Genomic DNA, 21,027 nt, shown 5'->3' with positions numbered 1-21,027 from the left:
GAACGTTCTGGAGGCTCCAAGAATTCTCTAGGCAGAGTGTCACTGGCTTGCATTTCTGTTTTAGTTGTTCTCTTTAGAATCTTTCCTCTTCTTTCAACATTGTTATAAAACTCAGTAGTCTAATATAAAATTCAGCAACCCAGCAGTTGACTTTAATTTACTCAATAGCTTTAAATCCCAGTAATATAATTTACTCCCTTTTATAGGTGGGATGATGACAGGATAGACCTGTGTGAGAAATCCTTGGGTTTGAGCCACTAGAGTATTTTAAAGATCATTTCAGGCATTTGCCACTTTGCTTCCTAACTGTTCCCAGCTCTGGATTTTCTCTTTTCATGACTACAGCAGACTCCTGCTGAGAGACTCACTTTTCCATTTTCTCAGGCTTCCCTGATGGCTCAGTTGATAAAGAATCTGCCTGCAATGCAGGAGACCTTGGTTCGATTCTGGGTTGGGAAGATCCCCTGGAGAAAGGGATAGGCTACCCACTCCAGTATTCTTGGGCTTCCTTCATGGCTCAGCTGGAAAAGAATCCGTCTGCAATGCGCAAGACCTGGGTTTGATCCCTGGGTTGGGAAGAGCCCCTGGAGAAGGGAAAGGCTACCCACTCCAGTCTTCTGGCCTGGAGAATTGCATGGACTGTATAGTCCATGGGTCACAAAGAGTTGAACACAACTGAGCGACTTTCACTTTCACATGTTCAAGGAGCATCATGGGAAAGAAGATGGTGGTGGTGGGATGATTTTTAGGAAGAGGGAGAATATTTGTCTCTAAGTTTCAGTCATTTAGGGAGGCACAATGCACCCATTTGCCCTTCTGTGGGGCACAATAGAAGTGATTTGTGAAGTTATTATTTTCTTTCTCTGTTTTTAAAAAAATTAAAAAAAAAGTTAATTTAAATTTAATTACATTGTAGGAAAAACACTTAGCCTGAGACCTACCCTCTTAAATTTTTAAGTGAACATTATAGGTTGTTGAATAGGGGCACATCGTTGTACAGCAGGTCTTTAGAGCTTGCTTGTCTTGCTTGATGGAGACTTTATACTCATTAATTAGCTATTTCCTATCACCCATTCCCCACCAGCCCCTGGCACTACCATTCCAGTCTTTGATGCTATGGATTTGACTACTTTCGATAACTCATATAGATAGAATCATGCCATATCTGTCTTTCTGTGTGGTGCTGTGCTTAATCGCTCAGTCACATCCGACTCTTTGTGACCCAATGGACTGTAGCCTGCCAGGCTCCACTGTCCGTGGGGATTCTTCAGGCAAGAATACTGGAGTGGGTTGCCATGCCCTCCTCCAGGGGATCTTCCCGACCCAGGGATGGAACCCAGGTCTCCCACATTGTGAGCAGATTCTTTACCATCTGAGCCATCAGGGAAGCCCATTTGTCTCTCTAGAACTGGCTTATTTTGTTTAGCACAGTGTTCTTAAGGTTCATCTATGTTATTGTATATTGAATAATGCAGTATTCCTTCTAAAGGATGACTAGTGTTCCATTGTGTGTGTGTGCCACATTTCTGTATCCATTCATTCACTGATGGACATTTAGGTTGCTTCCATATATTGGCTATTGAGAAAAATGCTGCAAACCTAAGAGTACTAATATCTCTTTGAGATATTGATTTCAACTCTTGGATAAATACCCAGATGTGGGACAGCTGGATCATATGGTAGTTCTACTTTTAATTTTTTAAGGAATCTCTGTACTGTTTTCCACAGCAGCTGCACCATTTGGCATTCCCACCAACAGTGCACAAGGGCTCCGACTTCCCCACATTCTCGCCAACACTTGTCTTTTGCTCCCAGCCTTTTCTGATTATGGTGATAGCGTCTGCTAATGGGTGCTTATGTGTGCAGAGCACGGTGCTAAGCATTTTATATACATTGCTTCTATAAATCCCAGCGCCAACCTTGAGAGACAGGGACAATTGAGCTCACTTTACCGAAAAGAAACAGGCTCAGAGAGGTGAGGGGACTTATCCAAGGTCACACAGCTAGTTAATGCTAAACCTGGGGTGTGAATCCTGTTTCTCCAGCTCCAGAACGGACACACCCCAAGACATCTTCGCACAGACTGCTGGCTAATATGCCCTCATCCACACTGATAGAGAATTTGGTTCTGTGTGGCTCACGGCAAACTGTGGAAAATTCTTAAAGAGGTGGGAATACCAGACCACTGCACCTGTCTCCTGAGAAGCCTGTATGTAGGACAAGAAGCAACAGTTATAACCAGACATGGAACAACAGACTGATTCCAAATTGGGAAAGGAGTATGTCAAGGCTGTATATTTTCACCCTGCATATTTAACTTATATGCAGGGTACATCATGCAAAATGCCAGGCTGGATGAAGCACAAGCTGGAATCAAGATTGCAGGGAGAAATATCAACAACCTCAGATATACAGATGTTACTACTATACAGGCGGACAGCAAAGAGGAACTAAAGAGCCCCTTGATGAGAGTGAAAAAGCTGGTTTGAAACTCAACATTCAAAAAATGAAGATCATGGCATCCAGTCCCAGCACTTCATGGCAAATAGATGGGGGAAAAAAATGGAAACAGTGACAGACTTTATTTTCCTATTTTCCTAGGCTCCAAAAATCACTGCAGACAGTGACTGCAGTTATGAAATTAAAAGGCGCTTGCTCCTTGGAAGGAGAGCTATGACAAATCTAGACAGTGTATTAAAAAGCAGAAACATCACTTTGCCGACTAAAGTTTGTATAGTCAAAGCTAGGTTTTTTCCAGTAGTCAGGTATGGATGTGAGAGTTGAACCATAAAGAAGGCTGAACGCTGAAGAATTGATGCTTTCAAATTGTGGTGCTGGAGAAGATTCTTAAGAGTCGTTTGAAGTGCAAGAGATCAAACCAGTCAATCCTAAAGGAAACCAATCCTGAATATTCATAGGCAGAACTGAGGCTGAAGCTCCAATACTTTGGCCACCTGATGTGAAGAACTGACTCATTGGAAAAGACCCTGATGCTGGGGAAGATTGAAGGCAAAAGAAGACAGGGGCAGCAGAGGATGAGATGGCTAGACAGCTTCATCAACTCAATGGGCATGAATTTGAGCAAGCTCCAGGAGATGGTGAAGGACAGGGGAGCCTTGGCATGCTGCGTTCCATGGGGTGGCAAAGATTTGGACATTACTTAATGACTACACAACAGCAATAACAAATATGTCCTGCTGCACACCGAAAGAGACTTTGGTTCTCCTGAAAGCTGAGGAAACAACATGCTTTGACGATAAATGAATGAGAAGCACATTTTATTTATGAGGTGAGGCCCCGTCCACTGTTGACAGCTGGCTTCCCGGTGTCAGGTTGGCAAGCTGGAATCAGGTAGTAATTATAGCTGAAGTGGAATGGAATAGTTTACATAATTTTGAGCCTTTTCAATTTAAATCTATTAAAATCATTCTACCTCCCACCCCTAACTGGGTTATTAGGATAGATTAGTGACAGAAGGCACACAGATGTGATGGAAGCCCTCCTGGGAACTTGACTCACCTCTGAGTCCTGTCAGTCTCAACTCGGTCTCCATATGAGCAAGAACTTTGTCCCCTACCGCCCTCACCCCACTGATGTGTAGTTTTGATTGTGTGGCCCATGACTTCACTGTGTTGCCTCCCTTCTAGAAACCTGGTGGGCTTGTAACTCTGTCCAGTTCGGCCAGTGTCAGAATAGGGCCTGGGTCTTCCGGGTGATAGACCCCAGGGAGCATGTTTGGGACAAAAAGCAGGATCTGGGGGTAGACCCCCTTGATCTACCTTGATTCCACCCCTCAAGTGGCTATGACACCACTTTTCTCATTTGTCAATGATGGGGAGCTCCTTTTTTTTTTCTTTTGAAAATTTTATTTATTCACTTTTGCTGTACTGGGTCTTCATTACTGTGCACGGGCATTCTCTAGTTGCAGCGAGCAGGGGCTATGGTGCCCAGGCTTCTCATCGAAGTGGCTTCTCTTGCTGTGGAGCAGGGGGTTTAGGGTGCTCAGGCTTCTGTAGTTGTGGCTCCCAGGCTCCAGAGCACAGACTTAATAGTTGTGGTGCACAGGTTTCATTGCTCTGTGGCATGTGGGATTTTCCTGAATCAGGGATTGAACCTGTACCTCCTGAGTTGGCAGGATGATTCTTCACTACGCAGCCACCAGGGAAGCCCTGGGAGCTCCTTTTGTAAAAAAAACTGTCTGCGCTGGATCTTAGTTGTGGCATGTGTGATCTAGTTCCCTGACCAGGGATCAGACCTGGGCCCCGTGCATTGGAAATGCAGAATCTTAAGCACTGAACCACTGCAGAAGCCCCAGCTCCTTTCTTGAGTCTCTAGACCTCCTTAGTCAGATGCTTTTCCCCCATCATGGGCTCCTTTCTTCCCAGGCTTAACAGAGAGGCTCTTTCCCTGGGACATAGTATGTTGGGGTATAGGACATTAGGAGACCGACATGCAGGGGCCTAGAGCAGCCCCAGCTGCTCCCACAGTGTTTCAGAAACTCTACTTGACTTTGTGCGTGTGTGCGTGCGTGCTCAGTCGCTTCAGTTGTGTCCGACTCTTTGTGACCCTATGGACCACAGCCAGCCAGGCTCCTTTGTCCATGGGATTCTCTAGGCAAGAATACTGGAGTGGCTTGCCGTGTGCTCCTCCAGGGCCGCTTGACCTCAGCCTCCTTAAAAATCACTGCCGTTTCCCCTTGTACCTGAGTGCACATTAAGAATCAGATGACCACTGCAGTCTTATTAAAAATTTTCTGAGGGCATTAAGGCCCCACATTCTCTAAGGCTCACATGCTTCTAGCTTCGAGCTGCAGCAGAAAAGCCAATAATGTGGGCTTCAGGCTGGCTGCCCTTGTCGCTGGAGGGAAGCCGGGCTCATCACTCAGTTGTTGTGGATATTATCTCGAGGGTCCTTGTGTGGGGTGCAGCGGGGAGGGGTGGGACAGGCTCCATGCCCCAGAAACATGATTTGTGAAGCAGGGCCCGTGGCATGGGATTGATCCCTAGAGACCCAGTGCATTTGCTCCTGCAAAGCTGGGACTGTTTAAATATTTAAGTGTTCTCGCATCATGGACGCAGGTTGCAGGTTGTCACAGCAGGGCTGGTCAGAGACAGGGCTGGGGAGTGATCGAAGTTTCTCATTCATGCCCTCAGACCTTCTCACTCTCTCAAGAACCGTGTCCTTGATCACCAAACCTACGGTTGCCTTGCCTGTAACCCACACCCTCTTTTTATTTTATTGAAGTATAGTTGATTTACAGTACAGTATTGTGTTAGTTTCAAATGTACCGCAAAGTGACTCGATTATATATACATATATTTTATATATTTATGTATTATATATATTCTCTTTTCAGTTGTTTTCATTATAGGTTATTACAAGATATTGAATATAGTTCCCTGTGCATGCACGCTAAGTCGCTTCAGTTGTGTTCTACTCTTTGGGACGCTATGGGCTGTAGCTCGCCAGGCTCCTCTGTCCATGGGGTTCTCCAGGCAAGAATACTGGAGTGAGTTGCCATGCCCTCCTCTAGGGGATCTTCCTGACTCAGGGGTTGAACCCCCGTCTCTTATGTCTCCTAAATTGGCAAGTGGGTTCTTTACCACGAGCGCCACCTGGGAAGCCCAATAGTTACCTGTGCTAAATAGTGAATCCTGCTGTTTTATCTATTTTGTATATGGTACTGTGCATCTGTTAATCCTGTACTCCTAATTTATCCCTCCCCTCTTCCCCTTTGGTAACCTTAAGTTTGTTTTATACCTATATGCAAGCCCTCTTGTATTACTTTGTCATCCAGTTAGAAATAGCATACGTTTATTGTGGAAAAATCAAAAGTTACAAATAAGCATAAAGGGAAAACTAAAAATCACCCATAATCTTACTCTTCAGAGATAACTTGAATTTTATTTCGTTGTATCCTGTTTTAGGGTTCTCTTTATGGTCTCCATCTACTATACCCTCTCTCCCCCCTATAAATAATATGTACCACGTTAACCCATCCCCCACTCAACAACACACATGGACCATCCTTCCATGTCAATAGGGACACTTTTATGACAACATTTCAGGGCTATATGGTGTTCCATGATATGGCCATGTCCCAGTTTGCCCAATCATTGTTTCACTTATTGGATGTTTGGACCAAAACTTGTCCGTGATTAAAAACAGTCTTGCAGCTCTATCTTTGCATAATGCTTTTATTTTTCCCAGAAGCAGAACTGTGGGGTCAAAGGGCTTGGTGCACAGCCTTTTGATTTCTCTTATTTCAAGTCCTGGTTGGGGCTCAGGGAAGTGGGTTAGCAAGAGCTGCACGAAGGAGGTGTGCTGACTTTGGTGTGTGAAGCCTGAGGTCAGACTGTGGTCCTGCCGCTTGTTAGCTTGTTATCCAGAATTTTTCAAGAAAATCATCTTGCTGCTGGGAGTGTCCATTGTCCCGAGGTGTGAACCGGGGATGGATGCGGTTGAGAAAGCTGCCTGTGATAATGTCTATAAAAATGCTTGCACATGCATGGTATGTGCTTAATGACTGTTTCTTCCACCTTTGCCTTTTCCTCATTTCCTCTGTCTCCAGTGTTGTTGGCAAGAGAAGGCTGCTGTCACAGGAGGAGAGAACACAGGCAGTTTTCTTTGAGTAGAAAGGTAGTGAGCACCATAGGAATCCAGGGGAGGGCATGGCCAGGGCCAGGGACTGAGGTGGCAGAGGGTGCTTCCCTAGGATGCCACACAGGTCCTTGGTGAGGGTATGCTGAACTGACTGAGGTCTCCAGGGATGGAGGGGTATGTGGGAGTCAGCAGGGAGGTAGTAATAGTAATGGCAAAAGTCTGCTGATTTATATTATGGGCCTGGAATGTTCCATCGGTTTCATCTATCCTAATTCTTTTTTTTCATATTTAAATAAAATATTTAAAAAATATTTTTTACTTTTTGTTGCTATGCGAGAGCTTTCTCTAGTTGCAGCAAGCCGGGGCCACTGGCTGCGGTGCACGGGCTTCTCGTTGCGGTGACTTCTCTTGTTGCAGAGCACAGGCTCTCGATGGCACAGCTTCAGTAGTTTTGGCTCACAGGTTCTAGAGGGCGACTTCAGGGTGCATGATGCATGGGCTTAGCTGCTCTGCAGCATGTGGGATCTTAGTTCCCGAATCAGGAATCAAACCCGCGTCACCTGCATTGGCAGGTGGATTCTTAACCCCTGGACCCCCAGGGAAGTCCCATCTATATTAATTCTTTAATCCTTGATAAAGTACTAGGAGATAGATGGTGTGATCATCTCCATCCTACAGATAAGGATTCTGAGGAGGAGAGGGTTTTTTTTAACTTTCCTGAGGTTACACAGTGAGTAACCGGCAGAGCCAAGATTTGATCCCAGTGGGCAGTCTCTCTCTCCTCTGCAATCTCGCTATCCCCCACTGGCCACTCACCTCCTCCTAGAGTCTGCCTTGCCTTATATATACCTCTGCATAGGCTGCCTCTCACATCGCATGATAACAGTTTGTCTATTTGTCCATTCTTCCAGCTGGACGGTGAGCCTCTGAGGGCAGGGGCTGTGTCATATTCAACTTGCATCCCAGACCCAGCCCAGTGGTTGCTCCCAAAATGTTGATGAATGTGGGTTGCACACACCAGGATAGGAGATAGACCAGCGTGGCTGGCACAGAGTGTTTGGGGAGGGAGATTGGGAGGTACAGGGTTGGATAAGGATGCTTGAAACACAAGGCTGAAGTGCTTAGAGTTTGGCCTGTATAGTCCACGGCGAGTCGTAGATGGTCCTGGAGACATCTCTGGAACGGTTCATCTCTAGGGTTAGGTGTTCAGGGAAGAGAGCCCGAAGCCTGTGGCTAACAGGAGCCTCTTCTGGGAAGGAGAAGACATGAAGTCTGGATGGTGGTGACGACAGGAAGAAAATGGATAGGGCAGACAGGCGAGCCTTAATGAAAAAGAAACTCGCAGAACTTGGCAGAGGACAGACAGGGTGTAGGGTGCGAGAGAGAGGGAGGTGGCAGGAATAACTCTTGAAGTCTTGAGCCTGAGTAGTGGAGACACGAGGGAGGCTTAACTGCAATATTCTAGAGGAGGAGGAGGTAACGTGGCAGGATATCCAGGCAGGGATGTCTCACAGATGCTAATGTACAGGTGTTCCCCCAGAGTTAGTGAGGGACTTATACTGATGTCATGGGTGGATGGGGGCCTGCTTCAGGTAAGGTTCATTGAGACATACTCGGTAGGCTGGGTCTCACAAATAAAGCATCTGAGGGAGCATTTAGGTCAGATATTCACCCAGATATCCCATAAGAGAGGACACTGGCCAGATTCCCAAATGTTTGGGGGCTGCCACACTTTAAGATATTGCATCTCATTTTTTTTTTTAACCTTTCTATGTTTATCTTCCTCAGAACTGTGGACAGTTATATTTATTATTGAAATATTTTCAATGAAGATTAAGAAAAGAATATTTTACTCTTTAAGTTAATTGTTGTTGCTGTTTAGTTGCTAACTTGTGTTCGACTCTTTTGCGACCCTACGAATGGTAGCCCACAAGGCTCCTCTGTCCATGGGATTCTCCAGGCCAGGATACTAGAGTGGGTAGCCATGCCCTTCTCCAGGGGATCGTCCCAACCCGGGGAGTGAAATCGTGTTTCCTGCATTGCAGGCAGATTCTTTACCACTGAGCACCACGGAAGCTAAGGATGGGCTAATGTATGATTCACTAGAATGAAGAATCGAAGGCAGCATCTCTATAAGGTCCTAAGAAGATGGCTCTTGAATCAGAAGCCCAGGATTTGCATCTTTACTACGACATAACCTAGCCATGACCTTGGGCAAATCATGAAAACCACTCTGTGCCTGGGTTTCTTTTTCTGTCAAGTGAGGACAATAAGATTGACTTTAGAGTGTTTTCAAGAGGGTAAAATGAGACTGTTCTGTGTGAAAACCATTAGTTCACTGCCTGGTTCATAAATACGCTCAATAAATATTTATTTTTTGTACTAGGTCAAGAAAGGGTACTTATTTCACACTTAGGCTGAGTCCCCAGTTGTGTTCTGTGCTCTGGCTGCTGGAGTTGTGAGGGACCAGGGAAGCATTCTGATAGAGCTAAATTCATGATCAGAAATGGCTAGTGTTTAGTGAACATTTGCTGTGTGCCAGGCAGTGTGCTAAGTACTTTAAAGGACGGACTCATTCAGTTCTGGTAAAGGATCCGCCTGCAATGCGGGAGACCTGGGTTGGGTAGATCCCCTGGAGAAGGGAACAGCCGCTACCCACTCCAGTATTCTGGCCTGGAGAATTACATGGACTGTATAGTCCATTGGGTCACAAAGGGTCGGACACAACTGAGCGACTTTCACTTTCTTTCACTTTCATTCAATTCTGACAATATCCATATGAGGTATAAAACTATTATTATCCCTGTTTTACAGCCAAACAAACTGAGGTTTGGAGAGATTAAGTAACTTGCCCAAAGTCATACCGGAGAAGGCAATGGCACCCCACTCCAGTACTCTTGCCTGGAAAATCCCATGGATGGAGGAGCCTGGTAGGCTGCAGTCCATGGGGTCGCTGAGTCGGACATGACTGAGTGACTTCACTTTCACTTTTCACTTTCATGCATTGGAGAAGGAAATGGCAACCCACTCCAGTGTTCTTGCCTGGAGAATCCCAGGGACGGGGGAGCCTGGTGGGCTGCCCTCTATGGGGTCGCACAGAGTCAGACACGACTGAAGTGACTTAGCAGCAAGGTCATACAGCCAATTAACTGGCATAGGACGACTAACCTCAGAGTTCACAAGAATTATGTTACCCTGCTTCTCAATGGTGCAATAAAGAGTTCCACCAACACATTAAATGCTTTGGTGTGGGGAGTTTCTGCATTTCTCTGCTGGGGATACAGAATCAGGTTATAGAGTATTTTGAAATGGAAGCCCTGTTGCTTATCTCCGTTCTTCTTGTGTTTTATTTTGTTAAACCTGTAGCCACATTCACATACAGTAAATTCCTCAAATATGCAGAACGTTCTCCCTTGATGCAGACACAGGACTTGTGGATCACTGACTGGCATTTGGTAGATCCTGGCTCTGGGCTCTCTCCTAATACGTGGGTCAGTGCAGGCCCTGGGGAATATGGCTCTGAAAAATCCGGATGTTACACCCTACCCCTCCTCCAGACCCTTGTGTTTCTGTCCAGAAGAGTTCAGCTTAAAGTAAGTGCCAAGGGTGGCCTGAAAGAAACATGAGGCCACAGAGAGGCCTCTGCCGACCTGGCTTGATGGGGTGGGGAGGGGCGGAGGCAGCTGCTGGGTGGATCCTGTGGCTGGGAACCTACGTCGTTTTTTTGTCACAGTTGAGGGAGTCATTGCTGCAGGAGGACCCAGAGGACACAGAGAAACTAAGAGATGTGCAGTGTTAGAATGGGAAGACTCAGAGATGGTCAGAGGCAACCGCCATGTTTTACAAATAGGGAAACCAAGCCCAGAAAGGTTTTTTTTGTGTAAGGGTACCTGATGGGTTAGTGTCATCACCAAGGCCAGACCCCAGGTGTGCAGAGGGCCACCCGCACTGCCAGCCTCTGCCTCGAGAGGATGGGGGAGGGAAGCCCACCTGGGCTTGCCCAAGAGGACCTTCTTGGTGCCTGAATGTTGCAGGACCTGGGCCATTCATTGGTGAAGCCATCACTTTCATTGCTTGAGTTCTATACAGCCATTATTGACTCTTGAGAAAAGACTGGGTGTTTAACTTAGTCGTAGGGATTAACACTCCACCCTGCATACACAAGTCTGAGCTAATGGCTTTTTGCAGTCCCCTGGGTTTAGTCCCAAGCTCACTCACAGCAGGGCTTTTCTCACTTGGTGCTTCTCCTCACTCTGGGCGGAGGGGGGGAGGATTGATGTAGACATTCCTGCACCACCCCCTGATGGTTCTCCAGAGAGAACACTGATGGTTGTCAGGGAGGTGTCAGTGTTGGTTGCTCAGTTGTGTCTGACTCTTTGTGACTCTATGGATTGTAGCCCACCAGGCTCCTCTGTCCATGGAATTCTCCAGGCAAGAATACTGGAATAGGTTGCCATTCCCTTCTCCAGGGGATGATTCCTTCCCGACCCAGGAATCAAACCCAGGTCTCCTGCATTGCAGGCAGATTCTTCACCATCTGAACCACTAGGGAAGTCAGGACGGTGTGGGGGTCCCCAAACAGCTGGATCAGCCTGGTCCTACTGGTATGAGTCCCCTGTCTAGATGGCCCCTGTTTTTTTATGTCCTGGCCCCAGCTGGCCATAGAGTTCAACCTTAGAAGGGCTGAATGGCAGAGAATTTGATGATGGTGTGACTGTGGAGGTGTGGGCAGGATAAAGGTACCAGCAAGGGAGGGGGAACCCTCCCCATCCTGAATCCCAAGGAGCAGGGAGGACATTGGCTCACAGGGGAGACTGGATCTGGGGGGAGGGTCACCCTGCTCCCGGGGTGCTGCCTGAGCAGGGACAGGCATGGAGAAGATCCCCAATGCCTCTCTCCTCACCCTCCATCCTTCCCAATGACCAAAGTCCACCGGAAGCAGAGGGCACAAGGCCATAGAGGTCAGCTCCGGGCACTGGGAGGGGCGGTGCATGGAGACTGAGTAGTGCATCTTTGGGTCCGTGTGCTTCAACAGGCCTGAGTTCAAATCCCACCTCTGCCATTCAGTGAGTGGTCTCAGTGCCCCCAGACTCAGTTTCCTCCTCCGTGAGATGGGGTGACAGTCCCTACCTCCTGAGCTATTGTGAGGCTCCGTGTAAGAATGTGTGCCTGCCCGATAATCTGTAAGCAGGCTGCCTTGGAGGCATTGGCAGGTGACAGGCCCCGCTGGGTCAATTTTTACAGAAAGGGAAGTCGAGCTGCAGAGCAAGGGAAGTGGCATCCTGAGGGCTGTATGGAAGTGCCAGGGGGCAGAGCTGGGAAAGAGATGCAGCCTGGTGACTCCCAAGGCCCAGGCTTTGTCTCTTGGACACTCATCCCGTAATTGCTTTCAGTCGCTGCTTTCAGGCTCTTGGAAACCACTGGCTCAGATACCCACTGCGTGCTCCAAGTTGGGCTGATGAAAATGTGCCAGAGTCATTAAGTTATCAGTGGGGAAGGCGGCCGCTTCTCCCCGGCAGGAAGGATTCTGCTGTCTCTGCAGCCGGCTTTGTTCACGCACACTGCCCTTGATTGTTCCTCCTCCTCCTCCTCTTCCTCCCTCCTCCCCTGCCTCCCCATCCTCCCTCATCCTCAGAAGGAGTGAGGGATGTAGGGTTGAAGTGCTGTTGGGGGGGAGGTGGTGGTGGCATCGTGCTGTAAATATTCTGGGGCAGCCCTAAAGGTATTCATAACTCCAGACAGGAGGTCCTGCCTGGAGACTCCAGCTCTGGTAGGGAAGTGGGCAAGCTCTCATTTTGCAGCTTGACAGATGGATTTGCCCCAGGGGAAGGAGAGAGAGGGAGGCAAGCTGGACCTTCCTCGTTGTCACAACCGGCCCTCTCCATGTGCGCCGTGCTGGGAACACATGATCCAGGTGCGAGCTGCCAAGGTGAAAAGAAGGACCTTAGGTTGTGCACAGGCAAGGTTGACTGGTCCCGGGGTGCTGGCTTCAGAGGCGCCTGGCCAAGGAGCCTGCCCTGGGGAGGGAGATGGGAGCCGGAGGAGGGGGCGAAGCCCTCTCTGAATGCTTCAGCCATCTTGGGGCTCCGTCTGATTCTGCACGACAGATAATTCCAGAGTGAGATTGCTGACGTGATAAAAGGATGGCAGATGGTTCTAATACTTTATTTTCAGAATGTATCTTCCCCAACATTCTATTTTCTTGCAACTCCATCACCCCAGACTTCAGAGGAGAAACTGCTAGTTCCTCCCCCCCCCCCCCCCCCCACTGCGCCTTTAGGGTTTATTCCCTTTGTGGATCCGCAGTGTGGACGATGGCTGACAGCGGCTGAGGCTTACTGCGAGCCGTGCACTGCTCTCACGTAGCCTCCCAGCTGTGCGGTAGGTGGGCTGCCGCGATCGTCCTGTTTTCCCGAGAGGATGCTAAGGCACAGAGAGATTTAGCCACTCGCCCAAGATCACACAGTCAGTCAGCAGCAGAGCTTGGATTTGAACCCAGGCAGTTCAGATCAGCTTACACACATTCCAAGACAGATCTTGTCTCTCTGAAGGAAGGGTTGCCCTAGAAGCAGGGCCAGAGCTGTCCCTGGCACTAAAATGCCCACTGTTGAGTGACTAACCACTCTGGCCAGGTTTCCTATTAATAGTTACCTCAGAGGGGAACTTTACTCCTGACTAGAGCTGGCTGGGTCCTGCATTCACTGTGGCAGCCAGGGTGGCTGTTTGGAATGACTTAGTCCCAGATCTCCACCCCCTGCTTCCATAGGTTTCCAGGACCAGATGCTTTTTTTTTTTTATCTGTCACATCATGCAGCATATAGGATTGAACCCATGATCCCTGCATTGAAAGGTGGCATCTTAACCACTGGACCACCGGGGAAGTCCACCAGATGCATAATTTGCAGGGCTCAGGACAAAATGCAAATGAGGGGCCCTTTGTTTCATAGTATTAAAAATTTCAAGGTGACAGCAAACATTTACATTTAATGACAGCAAAACATTAAATTAAGTGTGGGGCCCTCCTGACCCCGGGACCCTATCTGAATGCACTGGTCTCCCGTTTACAAAACTGTTTCACAAGTGTTCAGAGTGGCAGGAAGATGTGATGAAATCCATATAGAAAGTGAAACGGTGCTGGATGTTCCTTCTCTTCCAAACCAGTCAAAGCAGGATTTCCAAGGCATTTCTTTTCATCTTGATGCAGCAGTCTGATCTAGAATGCACTTCAGCCAAAATAAATCTTAGGAATCTCTTGGCCCTAGGATGAAGTCATCTGAAGGACTGGGACTTGGGTCAGCAGCTTTGTTTTGGGGTCAGGCATCTTGTTCAATGGGCTTCCCTGGTGGCTCAGATGGTAAAGAATCTGCCTGCAATGCGGGAGACCTGGGTTCCATCCCTGGGTTGGGAAGATCCCCTGGAGGAGGAAATGGCAACCCACTCCACTATTCTGGCCTGGAGAATCCCCATGGACAGAGGAGCCTGGCGGGCTACAGTCCAGGGGGTTGCAAAGAGTCAGACATGACTGAGTGACTAAGTGCACACAGCACATCTTGCTCCATGAACTCCAGTCTCTCCTAACCCTGCCTTTCAAACTCCCCTCTCCCTCCTGCCTCTTTCCCCTTAGCCTCCGAGCCTGCTCAGGATCTATTCTGTTAAAGGACAAACCCTGATCGGTCTCTGTGGACTCCACAGTCCCATCTATCCACCAGCTGACTCCTTCCTCTTCTGCAGCCATGCTGGAAGGAATGGTCTGTCAGCCCCATCACCACTTCTTCATTCCCAGAAGCATCCTAGCTCCCTGCAGCCTTACCTTGTCCTCTGGGAGTCTGTGGGTTCCGTGCTCACTAGGTGACCTCCTAATTGCCGAGCCCGGTGGTCTCTTCTCAGGCCCCATCCTTCTTGGCCCTCTGGGGCATCTGACCTTATCCAGGCTCTGCCTCTAGAAAATGAGGATGTGTGTGGCTGTGAGCAAATGTCCTCGAAGCCCCAGATCAGGCCTGGCACGTGGTACACAATCAGTAGCTGTTAGCAGGAACCGAGACTGGTGGTGTCATCTCTAATGTCACCTGGAAACCCTGCTCCTCTGTCCTAGGTTACTCACTCCTGTGTGAGTCTTTCTTTCTTCTTCTTTATTTATTTTTATTTATTTGGCTGTCCCTGGTCTTAGTTGCAGCACGCGGGCTCTTCCGTCTTTGTTGCAGCATGTGGATCTTTAGTTTGGGCGTGTGAACTCTTAGTTTTGGCATGTGGGATCTTAGTTCCCCACCCAGAAATCAAACCCCTCTGCCTGCATTTAAAGATGGAGTCTTAGCCACTGGATCACCAGGGAAGTCTGGTGGGTATAACTTTTTCTTAACAAAAATTTTATGTTGGTTTCTCTTTCTCCACCAGACTCTTAAGATACTGGTGTTTTCTGAGTTCTGTCCTGTGTCCACACCTTTTTTCTTCCTCTCCTCATTCTTTCTTGATCCGTAAGTTCCACTGCCACCCTGCCAGCTCCAACATCCGCATCTCCTTCCTAAAACTCCAGGTATATAAGCCAGCCACAGACTGGGGAATCCTGCTTTAACTATGGTAGCTCTTCCACGGTGAGGGTGGCGGTTTGGAATAACTTAATCCAAGATCTCCACCCCAGACTGAACTCATTCCCTTCCTTCTTTAAATCTCAGTTTCCTGCTACATGCTTCTACCCCACTGCCCAAATCAGAAGCCTGGGTGTTTTTATTGCTTCCCTTCAGTTCAGTTCAGATCAGTCGCTCAGTTGTGTCCGACTCTTTGCAACCCCATGAATCGCAGCACGCCAGGCCTTCCTGTCCATCACCAACTCCCGGAGTTCACTGAGACTCATGTCCATCGAGTCAGTGATGCCATCCAGCCATCTCATCCTCTGTCGTCCCCTTCTCCTCCTGCCCCCAATCCCTCCCAGCATCAGAGTCTTTTCCAATGAGTCAACTCTTCGCATGAGGTGACCAAAGTACTGGAGTTTCAGCTTTAGCATCATTCCTTCCAAAGAAATCCCAGGGCTGTTCTCCTTCAGAATGGACTGGTTGGATCTCCTTGCAGTCCAAGGGGCTCTCAAGAGTCTTCTCCAACACCACAGTTCAAAAGCATCAATTCTTGGGCACTCAGCTTTCTTCACAGTCCAACTCTCACATCCATACATGACCACTGGAAAAACCATAGCCTTGACTAGATGGACCTTTGTTGGCAAAGTAATGTCTCTGCTTTTGAATATGCTATCTAGGTTGGTCATAACTTTCCTTCCAAGGAGTAAGCGTCTTTTAATTTCATGGCTGCAGTCACCAACTGCAGTGATTTGGGAGCCCCTAAAAATAAAGCCTGACACTGTTTCCACTGTTTCCCCATCTATTTCCCATGAAGTGATGGGACTGGATGCCATGATCTTCATTTGCTTCCCTTAGCTGACATCAAGTGTAGGCCCCGAGCTGAGCACTGGGGCTGCATCAGTGTCCAGACACTCAGGGCCTGCCATGCTTGCTGCTAGTGGGAGAGACAAGTACTGATACATGACTCATCCTGGGAAGATAACACACCAGGGTCCTAATTGTGATTGGAAATACTGGAGAACTGAAGGATCATGAAGGATCATTAACTGAAGTTAATCAGGCAAACTGGGGCTGGGGGACATTCTGGGAAGAGGCTTGTGCAAAGGCTCTGTGGTGGAAAGAAAACTGTTTAAGAAATGAAAGGTCAGTGGGCAGGAAATCCAAGAAGGAGGCGGAATGTGGCTCCAGGTGAGGCTGGGGAGGTGGACGGGTGCTGGATGGTGCGTGGCCAGGAAGCCAAGTTGGCCGAAGTCTTTTTAGGCTCCTCCTTGCTGCTTCCTCCCACCTGCTCCCACTTCTACCAGATTCTCTCTCTTTAACCTCCTTCCTATCCTGAAGTCCTCTTTGTTCACACATTAAAAATTAGAGTAGCCTCTGTTGTTGTTGTTGCTCAGTCGTGTCCGACTCAATTTAACATTAGATTTAGGTGATTTCAGTATGTCTTTATAGTTACATCAAATACTGGAATGGGTTGCCATTCCCTTCTCCACAAAATCTTCCCATCCAGGGATGGAACCTGGGTCTCCTGCATTGCAGGCAGATTCTTGACCATCTTAGACATCAGGGAAGCCCTAAAATAGCCTCCTGCCATCTCCAAATCCATCTTTTGCATTAGAGTCTTAAGCGGTATCTCTAAAATATAAATCTGATTAAGTAGGTCCTCCGGATACACACAGTCCTCCCCTGGCCTCCCACTGTTGGAATGAAGTCCTGCCCACCTTCCTCTCCTTAGTCTCCTCACACCCAACCCGAAGCCTGCTTCCCACCGGCTTTACTAAACATCCTGCAGGTCCCAGAGGTGCTGGTGGAATGTGCTTTGGTGCCCACAGGCCCTCCTCCTCTGTCTTCCTGGTGATGTCCTGCTATCTCACATGCCATAGCTCATCCACCTCCCCCGGGAAGCTATCCCCCAATCCCTGCCTCAAGCCCAGGCACTGGGTCCTCCTCTTTGCCATGCACAGGCTCACAGTGGTGCATGGGTCCCACCTCCCTCCTTGCTAGCTGATGTGTGTATCCCCTCTGCTAGACTGCGGACTCCTGGAGGGAGGAGACTGGGGCTCATTCATCTTTGTCTTCTGGTACCTCAAGACTGGGCACACACTAGGTGTTTAATAAATGTTTTCTTGAAGACCTGGTGACAAAGGGATGACATTGTATAAGCAGGTGGTAAAAAATGAAGCTCCACCTGGAAAGCTCTGCATGTAGGGATCGTGGTTAAGGGGTCTGGCTTCCAGGACCTCCATGTGCCGTCTGGTTCTGTTACTTCTAATAATGGAACACAGATCTCAGGGCTGCCTCCCACTGCCCCTGCCTGCCACCACCATCCATCCAGAAGGGCAGGCAGACACAGGGTGGGAGTCAAGCCTCAAAATATTCAATCTTCTAACAGTGGTTCTCAAACTGTAGTGTGTATTCAAAGTTACCTACAGGGCCTGTTAACACACAGATTGCCAGGCTCTACCCCAGACTTTCTGGTCCGGTAGGCCTGGGGCAGAACCCAAGAATCTGCATCTCTAACAGCTTCCCAGGTGCTGCTGAAGGTGCTGGTCTGGGGATTACTCTTTGAGAATCTCTCTTCTAGCAAAAGGATCTGCTCTAAGACAGTTACTCTCTGTGATGTTGGGGAAGGAGATAAGGGAAGCTTTTTGCTTGGATTTGGTTTTGTAGGTTTCAAGAACTATTAGTGTGAGATTAGGAGAAGGCAATGCACCCCACTCCAGTACTCTTGCCTTGAAAATCCCATGGACGGAGGAGCCTGGTAGACTGCAGTCCATGGGGTCGCTAAAAGTTGGACATGACTGAGCGACTTCACTTTCACTTTTCACTTTCCTGCATTGGAGAAGGAAATGGCAACCCACTCCAGTGTTCTTGCCTGGAGAATCCCAGGGACTGGGGAGCCTGGTGAGCTGCCGTCTATGGGGTCGCATAGAGTCGGACACGACTGAAGTGACTTAGCATTAGCATTAGCAGTGTGAGATTAATGTGGATAGATGGAGCCGGTTCTGCACACCTACGTCCTCCCCCATCACCTGGTTTTCTACAAAGTGTTGCTGGGTTCACTCATCAGCTATTCAGTGGGTATGTTTTGAAGGTGTAAAATGTGTTTGGCAGCATGAGAGGTAGAGTCGTTGCCATCAAGATGAAATTGATATGAAATGGTCCTAGGCGAGGCCCTCCAGTGCAGTCCTGGCCATAATTTAAGGAAATCAAAGAAGAAATGTCCGCTCGGGTGGGTAGTGAGTTCCCCATCAGTGGAGTTGTTCCAGAAAGGCATCTAGAGTGTTCGTGGGAATAAAACAATTGGATAGCTAGTTAGACCACATGACTCTTAAGATCCTGGGATTCTGTGATTAAGGAAGACAGTGTGGTGGCTCAGTGGTAGAGAATCCGCCTGCCTGGGCACTCAAACCTGGTGCTCTGGGAAAACCCAGAGGGATGGGGTGGGGAGGGAGGCGGGGGGGTCACGATGGGGGGACACATGTATACCCGTGGCTGATTCATATTGATGTAAGGCAAAAACCACCATAATAGTGTAAAGTAATTAGCCTCCAATTAAAATAAATAAATACACTAAAAAAATAATAATCCGCCTATCAATGCAGGAGACCCAGGTTTGATCCCTGGGTTGGGAAGATCCCCTGGAGAAGGAAACGGCAACCCACTGCAGTATTCTTGCCTGGGAAATCCCCCGGATAGAGGGGCCTGGTGGGCTACAGTCCATGGGTCACAAAAGAGTCAGATACAACTTAGTGACTAAAACAACAACAACAAGCTGTAACCACAACAAAACTACTCAAATAAAATGCGGAGGCGTGTGTGGTGGGAGAGCTGCAGAGGCGGCTGAGGTGTCCCCGTATCAGTACTGAAGTTATTGTCCTTATTTTAATAAACACATTTACTCCTCACCAGTAATGTGCTTGGTAATAAAATGAATTTATGTCCAGTGACCCCGTAATTTGCTGTTTATTGCTCTTAGATCATTTAAAAGGTTAAATAGAAAAAGCCACAGGCAGGCCCACAGCGTGCCTCAGAGGTCTCCTTAGGGCCCATTTCCTGAGTGAAATGGAATTGAGATGTGTAGTGCCATGTTATTATTTTTTTTTTGCAATATTTATGTGTGCCCGTGAAGAGGAGAGAGAGAGAGGGAAGCCAATTGCAGGACTTGAATTTATAGTTACTAGGTCAACAACTTGATCAACACTTGAATTTCAGACTCTCACCTTGTTGAGATAGTCCAGACAATTGCCAGATTCCGTAGTAGAGGTAAAGGTGAAAGTCCGTCTTTCAGGAGGGTCCAGTGCCTCCTGCGGCCTCGTGTGGTAGACCACACTGAAGCCCCTCACCCCTCACTACTGTTTCTTGAGCATCTATTAGGTGATGGGTACTGAACGAGATACTTTACAAATGTTACTTATAGTCCTTCAAGGTAGGTAGTACTATTGTCGTTTTCAGATTTTTAAAAAAGTCACATAGGGATTATGTGTCTTATTCAATTTCACAGAGAACTCAATTCATTTTTGGAAGTCAACATAACTATGTGATTGAAAAGCAAGATAAAAGATAGGTGAAAAATTACAGACCTATCTCAAGTCTGAGTGTAGATGTAAAATTAGAAAATAGAATGCAGTAGCATATCAAAAAGATAATACGCTCCAATCAAAGGGGGTACATTCTAGGAATGCAAGAATGGCTCAATAGTCGGAAGCATTAGGAAATCAACATAATTCACCATATCAACAAACTAAAGTAGCGTCATATATTAGTAGACGCTGAAAGGCCAGCTGGGAAAATTCTCCTGTAATAAAACTAACTCAGGAATAAGACGAACTACTTAAACTTGATAGAGAATACAGCCTAGTCACTTACAGTGAATCCTAAATAGCGAATCACTAAATGCAATTTCACTACAATAGGAAAAACTTACTTCTGCTGTCTTAGAATATGGTCTTGGTGATTCTTACAAATGAATTAAGCTAAGAAGATAAAATAGTTTGTATAAATATGAGAAAGAAGAGATGACATTATCTATTTTTGCTGAAGGTTATAATACTTGAAAAACCCAAGAGAATCTAGTAAGAAAGGGAAAAAAAAGTTACTCGGTTATGTCCCACTCTGAGATCCCGTGGACTGTACTCTGTGAAGCTCTTCTGTCCATGGAACTCTCCAGGCAAGAACACTGGAGACAGTAGCCATTCCCTTCTCCAGGGGATCTTCCTGACTCAGGGATCAAACCCAGGTCTCCTGCATTGCAGGCAGATTCTTTACTGTCTAAGCCATGAGGAAAGAAAGGAAACCCCACCAGAAATAATAAGGGAGGCTGGTAAGAGCATTGAGTCACAGCTCTTCTCTATACTGTGGAGGTCATGCAGCTGGTCAACTTTGGCCCCTGGAAGTGGGATTTGAACCCATGTCTGATGATGAAGTCTGTGCTCTTTCCACCTTGTGAAGTGTTTACTCTCACAGCTATAACCCAGGCATGTGAAGGGAGAGTCTCTTAAAGCTGCCAATTTCAGCTGGTCCAGCAGATTGGCTGGGGTTTGCTCTGCTGGGGAGAGGTGGGGGCAAGATGAGAGAGTCAGCACAGGATTTTTACGTGAAGACCCTCAAGACTTCTGCCACCAGAAGTGCCATCCCTCCAGGGGCTGGGATGTTGGGCTTTGTGGTAGGCAGGGGGGTGACAGTGGTCTAGTCTTAGCCATTTATGTGCTGAGCAGACAACCAAGGGAGCTGCCCCTTTCATCTTTTTGGCCCCAAGAAACCATATTTGTGTTGCTTGTTGCCCTTGTCTCCGACTGTCCACTTGAGTGGTAGGGCCTGCCGGGACATATTTTTTAGAGATTTGGGGTATCAGAGACTC

General features: G+C 47.7%; 1 protein-coding gene across 5 annotated transcripts in view; it reads left to right on the top strand.

The window, feature by feature from the left end:
- DPF3 (double PHD fingers 3) overlaps window positions 1–21,027 on the top strand; it is a 291,918-nt gene that overhangs the window by 177,357 nt on the left and 93,534 nt on the right. The gene's annotated exons all lie outside the window — the stretch shown is intronic.

The sequence above is a fragment of the Bubalus kerabau genome, chromosome 10 (genome assembly GCF_029407905.1).
Source record: "Bubalus kerabau isolate K-KA32 ecotype Philippines breed swamp buffalo chromosome 10, PCC_UOA_SB_1v2, whole genome shotgun sequence".
Classification (NCBI taxonomy): domain Eukaryota; kingdom Metazoa; phylum Chordata; class Mammalia; order Artiodactyla; family Bovidae; genus Bubalus; species Bubalus kerabau.
Note: the sequence above shows the minus strand (reverse complement) of the source record. Positions and strands in the feature narration are given on the sequence as shown.